The sequence below is a fragment of the Globicephala melas genome, chromosome 13 (assembly GCF_963455315.2).
Source record: "Globicephala melas chromosome 13, mGloMel1.2, whole genome shotgun sequence".
NCBI classification, from domain to species: domain Eukaryota; kingdom Metazoa; phylum Chordata; class Mammalia; order Artiodactyla; family Delphinidae; genus Globicephala; species Globicephala melas.
Window position 1 is genome coordinate 2,595,567 of NC_083326.1, and position 14,852 is coordinate 2,610,418.

Genomic DNA, 14,852 nt, shown 5'->3' on the forward strand with positions numbered 1-14,852 from the left:
TCCCTCCCTGGAAGACTGCATGATGGGCTCCCTCATAGGCCAATGATATTATAGATCCCTTCTGTGCTAAGAAAAAAGTACTATTCTGCCCATAGAATGACCAGTGATCAGACACAGCCTTGATCCTGACACTAATGTTCCTTTGTGTCTTGTTGCTGCACCAGGATTCGAGAACTACACTTCACACCATGCCCTAGGGTCCCGAGGATTTACCTTTATCCACAGTAGGATGGGGAACCAGGGATGAACAAATGATGGTTAGTGGAGGGGCAGTGGCTCAGAGCATGGCCTATAGCCTGAGAGAAGATGCTGAGTCCTAGGACAGCTGGAAGGAAGTGAACCGGCCAAGACATCATGAATTTATAGCCTAGGACCTAGGATGTAAAGGGAGGAGGAGCCAGCCATGATCCGCACCCAGTCTTTGGAGAGCCCAGGCTTCCTGGGTTTGGATTGAGCCAGGTTTTGGCAGCTGGGGTTGGAACTGTCTTGTACCATCCACATTGATCTCTACCAAGGAGGCCCTGAAAATGCAGCTTCCTGTCTGCTTATCCACCTTCAAGATGACTCAGGTGCTTCAAGAACTGGCCAGTCTACACACCTGGAGCCAGAGCTTGGTCCTCCCCAGTTTTAGGAAAGTCTTAGAGGAAATTCAAAGCCTCTAATCACAGAGGTTGACCTGAAAACTGGAGTGCTGGGTGCCTGGTGCCTTAGGTTGATTGGCTTGTGGCAGCAGAATGAGAGCAAGGGCCACCCGTGTGTGTCCAGATGGCAGGGGCTCTGCCCCATGAGCTACGTGTTCCAGCCATAATGCTGTACCCTGCTCTGAGGACTGTATTTGGGACAGATCTACACCGACCCCTTTGCCACACCAAAGACATACATGCGCATCTCAGTACAGTACTGTGCAAGAACTTGCCTTACCCTTCAAGTTCCCAGAGTCACAGAGTCATTCACCCACTCATTCACCTATGTGCTCAACTAATAGCTTACGAGGATCTCTGTGAGCCAGACACGGAGCCCAGAACTGGAGCCACAGCATGAAAAAGACCAGCCCGACTCTGCCCAGGAAGCTTGCAGTCCAGTGGGCAAATTCAATGAAACAAATACTCACAAAACCATGTAATTACGAACAATGGTCAACACTGTGAGAGAAAAGAGAAACACTCTGGGAGGTGTGTCCAGTGGTTCCAGCCCTGCCCTGAAGTGTCACCTTCCCTCAGATAGTGAGTCTTCATGGGGTAACATGTGTGGTGTGAAAGGTGTATTTAACATACCTACTGTTGTAATGTAGGCTGTAAAAAGTACAATTCCACACACAGATTTTTGCCTTTTGGCCAAAGGAGTTGTATACCAGAGTGGGATGGGGGGAAATCACTGAAGGGACGCTAGTGTAAAAAGGCCAAGGAATCCAAGACGGAGGATTGAGGGATGGGGACCACCAAGGAAAATGCTAGAAAAGATCCCCAGAGCCCGGGGCCAGGGGCTGCTCATGCAGTGCAGGGAGTATCAGTCCTGTGAGTGGGCAGGATGCTGAGGCCTCTGGCTGGACACAGGAACAGGAGCAGTCCAGTTAGGCATGCATCACCCTCCCGTGACCTGTGATAATCTGTCATGGTGACTGGGAGCTGTGAGGCACTCAACAAGCCCATGTGAAGCAATTAGTACCAGGCAGAGGGTGGGACCTGACAGAGTGGCTTGATGGAGTCTAATGAGATTGAAGAGGCTTCGCCTAGAGTCCTGCCTTCTAGCGGCATGGCCCAGCGTGTGACAGCATGCTCCCCACTGCAAGTTGGAATGCAACCATGACTCACTTGGGCTCACCATGGCATCTCCAACCAAGACATTGGACTCTGTAAGCTGTCGTCACTCCAGGAGCTTGAGTCCATCCCTTTTCACTTAATCCCAAGGACAGGGAGGCTTGTGAGTGGTGCTTCCCAAACTTTACAGTGCATGCAAATCCTCGGGGGACCTGGTTAAAATGCAGATTCTGATTATGAAGTTCTGAGAGAGGTGGAGATTCCTTGATTCTAAACAAGTTCCCAGGGAATCACACATTGAAGACTTGAGAACCTTAATAAGAGTGAATGAAAGTGAACCTTCCCCTCTCCTTCATGAGTGAGTATGGTCAGATCTACCAACTATCACTCATTCAGCAAGTATTAGTTGAGCCTGAGGACTGGGACAATGATGGCACCAGTGGCAGAAGTAAGGAAGTCAGAGGTAGGAACTATTTTAGGGGGAAATAATAATAAAGGTTACCTTTGCTTGAATGCCTGTCATGTGCCATGATCTTGTTTTATCTGTATGTTTGGCAAGGTAGATATTAGTAATCTTTATTAATTTCATAATGGAATAAAGTCTTGGAGAGGTGAAGTAATTTCCCCTAGGGTGTTATATCTGGCTGAAATTTGAACCTGGTCTGTCAAACTCCAAAACCTATCTGATCCCACAATGACACGCTTCCTCGTTTTGAAAGGTAAGGAATTAGAATTAGATTCAGTCCAGTGGTTCCCAACCTTGCCTTCATGTTAGAATCATCAAGAGGACTTTTAAAGCTGCCCCACCCCAAACCAATGACATCAGACTCTTTAGGAGAAGGAGCCACTATCAACATTTTTAAAAGCCCTTCAGGTAATTCCAACGTGCAGACAAGACTGAGAATCAATGAGTTAGTCCAACTCCTCTTCTGATAAGTGAGGCAGTTGAGAAGTGATGGATGAAGTGCCAATCTTGTCAGAAGTAACACCTCTCAATTCCTACTCCAGGACTCTTTCCAATAAACCAGCTAAACAAAAATTATGTAGTGGGTTGAAGTAGAGCGGGAGAGGAAGTAGGATGGAGGTGCTTGCCGAAGGAATATACAGAGAGAAGAACAGAGAATTTTAGTGAACAAGAGGCATTTCACATTTAAGAGATGAGGGAAAGATTCAGAAAGATAGAAAAGCTCACCAAATGGAAATCCTTGAAGTTAGAACAACATCAAATTCATCCATGAGTCCTCTACTTAGCATACGTTAGACGATGGATGAGTGAATGGAGGGAACAAGAAGGACAGGGTGCGTCCAATGGGCAAGAAAGTCTAGAAGTCAAGTTGAGTAGAGAAATGGGAGCCACACTGGAATTGAGGAAAGGGATAATGATAGAACAAAAGGACTTTACCTGGGATGAAGCGACTAATGTAAATGTGAAGGGTCACTATCAGGAAACCATGTTTGGGGATTTTATTTTTAGGACTTGGATTATTTTTTATGATAGGATGAAATGCACCAAGTGGAAAATAAGTGGACAATGTGTTTGAAGCAAAAGAGGCTTGAGGCTCTTCTAGGGATTTCAGTGCTTCATCTCTTGCCATAATCAAGGTAAAAGGCTGAGGCTTCCCACCACCTCCACAAATAAAAATCTCAGATTCTACACTGAACAAAGCTCTGGGTCCTCCACCTGTCCCCCAGGCTGCCTTTAGGTAACTTTTTTCTCCCTTCAAGGCTGTAATGGATATTAATTTAAAGCTAGTTTCTTCTTGTAAGTTGTTGGGCATGAGAAGCTATTGAGAAATTGGTTGTCAGATTAACATGGCCGTTGACTCTTTCTGAGGTCTGTAAACCCCAGATTCTGCAAAAATGTGAGCCAGGAGGAGCCAAAAATCTAAATGATGCTGTGTATTAAGAATCCACATGGGGATATTGTTTTGCTCATCACTTACCAGTATGTTCCTTTAAATTTCTTACTGGATTTTCCCCCTCACTCAACAGTGTTTAACTCATCATCCATGTCATATCTGGGTTCAATCATGAGCCCACAGACCCTTGTCTTCAAAGATGGCATCCCTTGAGCTGTGTCCTAAGCATTCTTCTGTAAGGAGGAAGGACTTTTCCTCATCCATCCACTCTCCCTGGCCCACTCTGTGACCTCAGCTGACACGTGGGTATGGCTGGCCAGTGCATTGGGGGGCCAGAGAGCTTAGGTAACCTACTCAGGACTCTCATAAAACTACTCATAACTTCTGTGACTTCACTCACATCAGCACATCCTACCCGCCAAGGCCACCTGACATAATTAAATATTAGCTCTCTATTCAAATATGTCCCTTGATCCAGGTATTGGGAGAAAATAAACAACAACCTGGGCTGAGAGAGAAAAGGCTGTAGGCAGGGGAAGTGGATAAAGCAGTGGAAAATCTGTTCTTCCCTGTCTGTACCCTACTTCTTCCCATATTAATATTTCTCCCAGTCCCAGAGTTACCCCTTAATTGGGAGAAGGCACCACTAGCTCCTAGAAGCTGAGTTCTAACCTGGCTTCTTGCATTTAGAAACAAAGTGAAGCAAGTCATTTCTCCAACTAAGGATAACAACAGGGAAATTCTCTGGCTGTCCAGTGGTTAGAACTCCATGCTTTCACTGCCAGGGGCCTAGGTTCAGGCCCTGGTCGAGGAAATAAGATCCTGCAAACCGCACAGTTCAGCCAAAAAATAAAAAAGGATAAAAACAGTGTTGAGAATTGCTATATTTTATTTTTTAAAAAAGTGTTCGTGATTAATTATGAATGTTTCTAGTTCTATCACTATTTTTGCATCATAATATTAATAAATTAATTTTTATTTCAAATAACTATCTGCAGAGAATAATGGTGCTGTAATGTTCAGCTGAATTTTTTAAGTTCTAATAAAAATGGTTGCATCAAAAAATATCTAAGTCCTTCTTCACCAGGTTTCCTTTTTTTTTAATACAGCACGTTCTTATTACTTATCTATTTTATACATATTAGTGTATATATGTCAATCTTAATCTCCCAATTCATTCCACCACCAACACCATCACACCCCCTGCTTTCCCCCGTTGGTGTCCATACATTTGTTCTCTACAACTGTGTATCTATTCTTGCCTTCTGAACTGGTTCATCTGTACTATTTTTCTAGATTCCACATTATTATATGATATTTATTTTTCTCTTTCTGACTTACTTCACTCTGTATGACAGTCTCTAGATCCATCCACATCTCTACAAATGACCCAATTGTGTTCCTTTTTATGGCTAAGTAATATTCCACTGTATATATGTACCACATCATCTTTATTCATTAGTCTGTCAATGGGCATTGAGGTTCCTTCCAAGTACTGGCTATTGTAAATAGCGCTGCAATGAACATTGGGGTGCATGTGTCTTTTTGAATTATGGTTTTCACTGGGTATATGTCCAGTGGGGGATTACTGGGTCATAAGTAATTCTATTTTCAGTTTTTTAAGGAACCTCCATACTGTTCTCCATAGTGGCTGTATCAATTTACATTCCCACCAGCAGTGCAACAGGGTTCCCTTTTCTCCACACCCTCTCCAGCGTTTGTGTTTGTAGATTTTCTGATGCTGCCTATTCTAACCAGTGTGAGGTGGTACCTCATTGTAGTTTTGATTTGCATTTCTCTAATAATTGGTGAAGTTGAGCAGCTTTTCATGTGCCTCTTGGCCATCTGTATGTCTTCTTTGGAGAAATGTCTATTTAGGTCTTCTGCCCATTTTTTGATTGGCTTGTTTGTTTTTCTAATATTGAGCTGCATGAGCTGTTTATATATTTTGGAGATTAGTCCTTTGTCCATTGATTCGTTTGCAAATATTTTCTCCCATTCTGAAGGTTGTCTTTTCATCTTGTTTATAGTTTCCTTTACTGTGCAAAAACTTTTAAGATTCATTACGTCCGATTTGTTTATTATTCTTTTTCTTTCCATTACTCTGGGAGGTGGGTCAAAAAAGATCTTGCTGTAATTTATGTCAAAGAGTGTTCTGCCTATGTTTTCTTCTAAGAGTTTTATAGTGTCCGGTCTTATATTTAAGTCTTTAATCCATTTTGAGTTCATTTTTGTGTATGGTGTTAGGGAGTGCTCTAATTTCATTCTTTTACATGTAGATGTCCAGTTTTCTCAGCAACACTTATTGAAGAGACTGTCTTTTCTCATTGTATATCCTTGCCTCCTTTGTCATAGATTAGTTGACCATAGGTGCATGGGTTTATCTCTGCACTTTCTATCCTGTTCCATTTATCTATATTTCTGTTTTTGTGCCAGTACCATATTGTCTTGATTACTGTAGCTTTGTAGTATAGTCTGAAATCAGGGATTCTGACTCCTCCAGCTTCGTTTTTTCCCCTCAAGACTGCTTTAGCTATTCAGGGTCTTTTGTATCTCCATACAAATTTTAAGATTTTTTGTTCTAGTTCTGTATAAAATGGCACTAGTAATTCGATAGACATTGCATTGAATCTGTAGATTGCTTTGGGTAGTACAGTCATTTTCACAATATTGATTCTTCCAATCCAAGAACATGGTATATCTCTTCATCTGTTTGTGTCATCTTGGTTTACTTCATCAATGTCTTATAGTTTTCTGAGTACAGGTCTTTTACCTCCTTAAGTAGGTTTATTCCTAGGTATTTTATTCTTTTTGTTGAAATGGTGAATGGGATTGTTTCTTTAATTTCTCTTTCTGATCTTTCGTTGTTAGTGTATAGGAATTCAAGAGACTTCTATGCATTACTCTTGTATCCTGCAACTTTACAAAATTCATTGATTAACTCTAGTAGTTCTCTGATGACATCTTTAGGATTATCTATATATAGTATCATGTCATCTGCAAACAGTGACAGTTTTACTTCTACTTTTCCAATCTGTATTTGTTTTATGTCTTTTTCTTCTCTGGTTGCCATGGCTAGGACTTCCAAAATTATGTTGAATAATAGTGGCGAGAGTGGATATCCTTCTCTTGTTCCTGATCTTAGAGGAAATGCCTTCAGTTTTTCACCATTGAGAATTATGTTTGCTATGGGTTTGTCATGTATGGCCTTTATTACATTGTAGTAAGTTCCCTCTATTCCCACTTTCTGGAGAGTTTTTATCATAAATCAGTGTTGAACTTTGTCAAAAGCTTTTTCTGCATCTATTGAGATGATCATATGGTTTTTATTCTTCAGTTTGTTAATATGGTGTATCACATTGATTGATTTGCATATATTGAAAAATCCTTGCATCCCTGGGATAACTCTCACTTGAACATGATGTATGATCCTTTTAATGTGTTGTTGGATTCTGTTTGCTAGTATTTTGTTCAGGATTTTTACATCTATATTCACCAGTGATATTGGTCTGTAATTTCTTATTTTTGTAGTACCTTTTTCTGGCTTTGGTATCAGGGTGATGGTGGCCTCATAGAATAAGTTTGAGAGTGTTCCTTCCTCTGCAATTTTTTGGAAGAGTTTGACAAGGCTGGGTGTTAGCTCTTCTCTAAATGTTTGATAGAATTCACCTGTGAAGCCATATGGTCCTGGACTTTTGTTGTTGGAAGATGTTTCATCACACTTTCAATTTCATTACTTGTGATTGGTCTGTTTATATTTTCTATTTCTTCCTGGTTCAGTCTTGGAAGGTTATACCTTTCTAAGAATTTGTCCATTTCTTCCAGGTTGTCCATTTTATTGGCGTAAAGTTGCTTGTAGTAGTCTCTTACATTGCTTTGTATTTCTGTGGTGTCTGTTGTAACATCTCCTTTTTCATTTCTAATTTTATTGATTTGAGTCCTCTCCCTCTTTTTCTTAATGACTCTAGCTAAAGGTTTGTCTTCTCAAATAATGAGCTTTTAGGCTTATTGATCTTTGCTATTGTTTTCTTTGTTTCTATTTCATTTATTTCTGCTCTGATCTTTATGATTTATTTCCTTCAACTCACTTTGGGTTTTGTTCTTCTTTCTCTAGTTCCTTTAGGTGTAAGGTTAGATTGTTTATTTGATATTTTTCTTGCTTCTTCAGGTAGGATTTTATTGCTATAAACTTCCCTCTTACAACTGCTTTTGCTGCATCCCATAGATTTTTGTGTCATTGAGTTTTTGTTGTCATTTGTCTTTAGGTATTTTTTGATTTTCTCTTTGATTTCTTCAGTGATCTCTTGGTTATTTAGCTGCTTATTGTTTAGCCTCTGTGTGTTTGTGGTTTTTACGTTATTTTCCCTGTAAATTGTTTCTAATCTCATATAATTGTAGTTGGAAAAGAGGCTTCATATGATTACAATTTTCTTAAATTTACCAAGGCTTGTTTTGTGACCCAGGATGTGATCTATCCTGGAGAATATTCTGTGTGCACTTGAGAAGAAATTGTAATCTGCTGGTTTTGGATGGAATGTCCTATGAATATCAGTTATGTCTATCTAGTCTTTTGTGTCATTTAAAGCTTGTGTTTCCTTATTAATTATCTGTCTGGATGATATGTCCATTTGTGTAAGTGAGGTGTTAAAGTCCTCCACTATTTTTGTGTTATTGTTGATGTCCTGTTTTATAGCTGTTAGCATTTGCCTTATGTATTGAGGTGCTCCTATGTTGGGTGCATATATACTTATAATTGTTATATCTTCTTCTTGGATTGATCCCTTGATCATTATGTAGTGTCCTTCCTTGTCTCTTGTAACAGTCTTTATTTTAAAGTCTATTTTATCTCATATGAGTATTGATACTCCAGCTTTCTTTTAATTTCCATTTGCATGGAATATTTTTTTTCATCCCCTCACTTTCAGTCTGTATGTGTCCCCAGGTCTGAAGTGGGTCTCTTGTAGACAGCATATATATGGGTCTTGTTTTTGTATCCATTCAACAAGCTTGCGTCTTTCGTTTGGAGCATTTAACCCATTCACATTTAAGGTAATTATCGATATGTTTGTTCCTATTACCATTTTCTTAATTATTTTGGTCTTGCTTTTGTAGGTCCTTTTCTTCTCTTGTGTTTCCCACTAGAGAATTCCTTTAGCATTTGTTGTAGAGCTGGTTTGGTGGTGCTGAATTCTCTTAGCTTTTGTTTGTCTGTAAAGCTTTTGATTTCTGTGTCAAATCTGAATGAGATCCCTGCTGGGTAGAGTAATCTTGGTTGTAGGTTCTTCCCTTTCATCACTTTAAATATATCATGACACTCCTTTCTGGCTTGTAGAGTTTCTGCTGAGAAATCGGCTGTTAACCTTATAGGAGTTCTCTTGTACGTTATTTGTCATTTTTCCCTTGTTGCTTTTAATAGTTTTTCTTTGTCTTTAATTTTTGTCAGTTTTATTACTATGTGTCTCAGCTTGTTTCTCCTTGGGTTTATACTGCCTGGGACTCTCTGGGCTTCCTGTACTTGGGTGGCTATTTCCTTTCCCACGTTAGGAAAGTTTTCAACTATAATCTCTTCAAATATTTTCTTGGGTCCTTTCTCTCTCTCTTCTCCTTCTGGGACCCCAAAATGCTAATGTTGGTGCATTTAATGTTGACCCAGAGGTCTCTCAGGCTGCCTTCATTTCTTTTCATTCTTTTTTCTTTATTGTGTTCTGCAGCAGTGAATTCCACCATTCTGTCTTCCAGGTCACTTGTCTGTTCTTCTGCCTCAGTTATTCTGCTACTGATTGCTTCTAGTGTATTTTTCGTTTCAGTTATTGTATTGTTCATCTCTGTTTGTTTGTTCTTTAATTCTTCTAGGTGTTTGATCTTTCATTCTTCTAGGTCTTTCTTAACCATTTCTTGCATCTTCTCGATCTTTGCCTCCATTCTTTTTTCTGAGGTCCTGGATCATCTTCACTATCATTATTCTGAATTCTTTTTCTGGAAGGTTGCCTATCTCCACTTCATTTAGTTGTTTTTCTAGGGTTTTATCTTTTTCCTTCATCTGGTACATAGTCCTCTGCCTTTTCATTTTGTCTATCTCTCTGTGAACGTGGTTTTCATTCCACAGGCTGCAGGATTGTATTTCTTCTTGCTTCTGCTGTCTTCCCTCTAGTGGATGAGGCTATCTAAGAGGTTTGTTAAAGCTTCCTGATGGGAGGGACTGGTGGTGAGTAGAGCTGAGTGTTGGTCTTTTGGGCAGAGCTCAGTAAAACTTTAATCCACTTACTGATGTATTTCCTCCCTGTTGGTTGTTTGGCCTGAGGCAACCTAGCTCTGGAGATTACAGGCCCTTTGTTGAGGCTAACGGCGGGCTCCAGGAGGGCTCATGCCAAGGAGTACTTCTCAGAACTTCTGCTGCCTGTGTCCTTGTGAGCCACAGCTGCCCGCCATCTCTGCAGGAGACCCTTCAACACTAACAGGTAGGTCTGGTTCAGTCTCCTATGGGGTCCCTGCTCCCTCCCCCTGGGTCCTGATGAGCACACTACTTTGTGTGTGCCATCCAAGAATGGAGTCTCTGTTTTCCCCAGTCCTGTCGAAGTCCTGCAATCAAATCCTGCTAGCCTTCAAAGTCTGATTCCTGGGAATTCCTCCTCCCATTGCCAGATCCCAAGGTTGGGAAGCCTGACGTGGGACTCAGAACCTTCACTCCAGTGGGTGGACCTCTGTGGTATAATTGTTCTCCAGTTTGTGAGTCACCCACCCAGCAGTTATGGGATTAGGTTTTATTGTGGTTGCTCCCCTCCTACCATCTCATTGTGGTTCTCCTTTGTCTTTGGATGTGGAGGGTTTTTTTGGTCAGTTCCAGTGTCTTCCTGTTGATTTTTCAGCAGTTAGTCATGATTCCAGTCCTCTCACAGAGGGAGTGAGTGCCCGTCCTTCTATTCCACCATCTTGAACCAATATCCGGGTGCATATTTTTATAGACCGGGTTTAATTTTTGTTTTGAATAAAACATGGAATCAAGTTTATTCTTTAAGAATAGAATGCAATATCAGAGCTCCATGGGAATTCTCCTCCATGTCTGTCATAATAACCCCACACAACTGCATTTCCTTAGCCAATGTTATTATAGGATTACTAAGGCTCTGTTATAAATCTGTGGCCAGTTGAATCATAATAGCTCAATTTACCAACTCAAGAAGTTGAGGGTGCAGTGTAGTCCAACTTTAAGCCAATTGACCAGATATGTAGTTGAATAATGTCCTCTCAATGACCCTCTGCCTTTGGTCCCCACCCCAGCCTTGGCAGGTGCCGACAGTAGAGAAAGAAGAGGCAAGGGGAATGGGAGGAGGAGTGAGAGCCAAGAGACTCTGAATCCTTCTGTAAATCTTGGCAGCCAATTGGTGTGAGGCAGGGAGATGATAATAGGGAGCATTTCTGATCTTTAAATCAGGCAGAGCTGGCAACACTGTGCAACCAGCAGACATTAAGCCTCTAGTTAGGGCAACTGTGAGGAGGCTGAGCCAACTGCCACCTCCTTAGCTCCCGAAAGCAACCTTAGTTTAACATATCTACCCTGGCCTTTGCAGCTTCTTGGCTGCATTAATGCCAGCTCTCTCCAAGAGGCCCCCTAGTGAGTAACCCCGATTCATGTGCCTGGCTAGGAGAGAGCCTCAGCCCATCCTACTCAACCTCCAGTGGCTGATGTCTTTGCCAAGAGCCTGTAACCCTTGGCCAGCCCACTGGCTCAGAGAGCCTCATTCGCAATGCTTGTGCTAGGCCATCCCCCTTCTCTTCCTGGCCCAATTATAAAATAAAGCTCGACTTCCTAAGTTTAGGAATATTACAGGTAAACAGGGCCATGCCAGTCCCCAACACTCATTTTCCTCTACACTCCAATCTCTTCTTTCAACCTAGTCTATGTAGATTACAAAAACTCTCCTCCTACGCTTTTCCCTATTGTCCCTCATTGGGAAATTATTTTTTTTTTTTGCGGTATGCGGGCCTCTCACTGCTGTGGCCTCTCCCGTTGCGGAGCACAGGCTCCGGACGCGCAGCCCCAGCGGCCACGGCTCACGGGCCCAGCCGCTCCGCGGCATGTGGGATCCTCCCGGACCGGGGCACGAACCCGTGTGCCCTGCATCGGCAGGCGGACTCTCAACCACTGCGCCACCAGGGAAGCCCGGGAAATTATTATTTTTAATCCTGAATAAACAAAAGCACCAGCAGGACCATTGTTAGCCAGTATGACCCTTTCATTAAAGGCACCCCAGCACCCCTTTCATCAAGACATTTTAGCACCATCTATAGGAGTTTTGTTGCAATAAATACATAAATGTCTAGGATGTTAAAGCTGCCCCTTTAGCCATGGTGCATTTTTGCAGTGCACACCCTTAGGTACTGGCTGAGGACACCAGATACCTACATGATGGGCCTGAAACTCGCCTGAGTTTAATTTAAGAGCTGGAAAGAAGGTGATGCATGGAAAGAAGGAATCTGATAGAAGTCATAGGTAGGGATGGAGGTTTTCTCACCCTTCTGCTGTGTGCAGAAGGACAAACAACCAGATACTCAATGGGGCTGAATAATTGCACAAGTGCATTTAAGAGCTAAAAATGTAGGTGCCTCAGTGCTTCCTACCATCTCCCATCCCCATGCTCCCCTGGCCAGGTGGAGAGATGTGTGCACTTAGCGCCTGCCTGCCTCTTGGCTCCACATCTAGGGAATGCCTACCACAAAGGGTACCCAGAGTGGTGTTCTGGGCCAATGGGGGTTTTGGCCCTTGTCTGGAGCCTCTTTGTCTGACTGTTTACCAAACCAAACACTGTGGTCCCAGAACACAGTGCAGAGGGACACTCTGTACTCCATGTGCTTTTCTCTGTGGGGGACAGGAGGACAGGAGAAGAAGACTGAGGCTGCTTTTTCTTTAATGCTCTCTCTCCCATTTAGAAAAGCCCTGCTCAGGATGCAGAATAGCCCTCTGCTTGCTTGTTCCTCTTCTGCAGAATTCCTGAGTGTGGACACTGTCCTGTTATGCTGTGGTGCAAATTATTTGTAAAGTTAAATTGCCTATAGAAACATCAATATCAAGCAGCAACCAAAATGAAATAATGTTGGGATAATTTCTGAGTCAAACAATACATATTTTAAAATACCTACAAATGGGGGCTTCCCTGGTGGCGCAGTGGTTAAGAATCCGCCTGCCAATGCAGGGGACACAGGTTCAATTCCTGGCCCGGGAAGATCCCACATGCTGCAGAGCAACTAAGCCCATGCACCACAACTACTGAGCCTACACTCTAGAGCCCACGAGTCACAACTACTGAGCCTGCGTGCCACAACTACTGAAACCCACGCACCTGGAGCCCATGCTCCCCAACAAGAGAAGCCACGACAATGAGAAGTCTGCGCACACCCCACTCACCACAACTAGAGAAAGCCTGCACACAGCAACAAAGACCCAACACAGCCAAAAATAAAAACAAATAAATAAATTATAAAAAAATAAAAGTATCTCTTATAAAAAAAAACCTACAAATGCAAGACATTGTAGGAAAAATACTTAAATCACATCATTATCCATAGTTTTTTCCTCCTTTCTTCCCCATTTATTTATCTAGTTCTTACTTCCTCTCACATATATTTTTATGAACTTCCTCAAAACCTTTCTGGAAAGAAAGAGATCTGTTATCAATAAAAAGAACAATTAGTATCCTCCAGCCCAGGTGGGACTGCACACCATAAAGTATTTTTTTAAATAAGAGACAATAGCAGAGCTGTCGCAGGGTCCAGGGGGATAGTCACTTCTCCAGTGAGGAACATGGACATAATTGCTTTCATTTCCCAAGAGCATAGTGTGGACGGGCGGAGGAAGAAAGCTGGGTGTGGATGCTTATGCAAAGTGGGTGGGGAGAGAGGAGAGAAAGAACTTTCTAGGGGCAGGAACTCTATGGAGAAAGTCAGAGGAGGGAAACCTCCTCATATGTTCATTGTGATTGAGGCAGAGAGAGGGTGACAGATGAGTTCCAAGAACGAGGAGAGGGGGGCGCCTCCACCATGAGGAGGCCTGGGGACAACTCGGGAAGGAAAACAATGTCGGTGCTCAAACTCTCAATAAATGATACCAGGAGAGGCTGAAAAAAAGTCATTGAATTGTGTAATTAGAGCTGTTTAAAAGCACCTAAGAACCTATGTATGCACTTGTTATTGGGTGCCCAATTTTCCCTCTAATGTCCAGCTCAGTGTTCTCTCCAAAGCCACAGCCACTGGGCAAGGGCAGACCCTGGCATCTTGGGGTCTTGCAGTGTGAGAACTTGACTCCCACCTACCCACTTCAGGGTTCTTCCACACTCATAACTACACCACTTTGGATGTCAGAGCCAAGAAGTCTTTTCCCCTGGTTCAGGCAGGGAAGAGGGACCCTTTCAGGAATCCCCAAGGACAAACCAACCCAAATTGAGAAGAGCAGACATCCGAATGGTGACACCTCCATGTGTCAGGTAGAGATTTACATACATAGTTACAACACTTCATCACAACCTTACAAAGTAAGTCAACTTACCCAGCTTTACAATGAGAAATCTGAGGTCCAGAGACAGCAACATATCTCAGGTCACACAACTAGTAAGGGACAAAGCCAGGATTCAAACTCAGGTCTGCCTGACTTGGAATCCCACGTGCTTTGCATTACTTTAAGTAAACCATATAGTACGGCTCTATCTTGTAATCAGCAACTTAAGGTGTGCCTTTACAAAGATCAGGGAAGAGGGCAGGGAGGGAGGGTGGGTGGGGAGGAAGTTGTTCTGCAAGAAGACTTAAGACTCAGTACACACCCTCCACCCCTGAGCAGCCCACTCAGGCCACTGAGGCAGAACGCTGCTTGGGTACCATGTGGAGGTGGCTTTAGGATGAGTTCTAGAGATACATGTTGATGGCTGAGCTCATTGAGTTAATTAATGAATTAATGAAAGACAAACAATAGGCAGAAGTTGGAAATACTGGATGATACTAGAGTACATCCAAGTACAAACCTCAGCGTTAGACTTGGGGCAAGTTATTTAAATTCTGTGAGCCTGTTTCCTCCTCTGCAAAAAGGGGATAATGGCATTCACCTCAGAGGATTTTAGTGATGGTTAAATGACTAATGCATACAAAGCGCTTAGCCCCAAAGTGCAGAGCCCAGCACATAGAGTGAATGCCCAACCATTTGTGCAATTCCAATCATTATCATTACTACCACTATTACTATTATTACCAC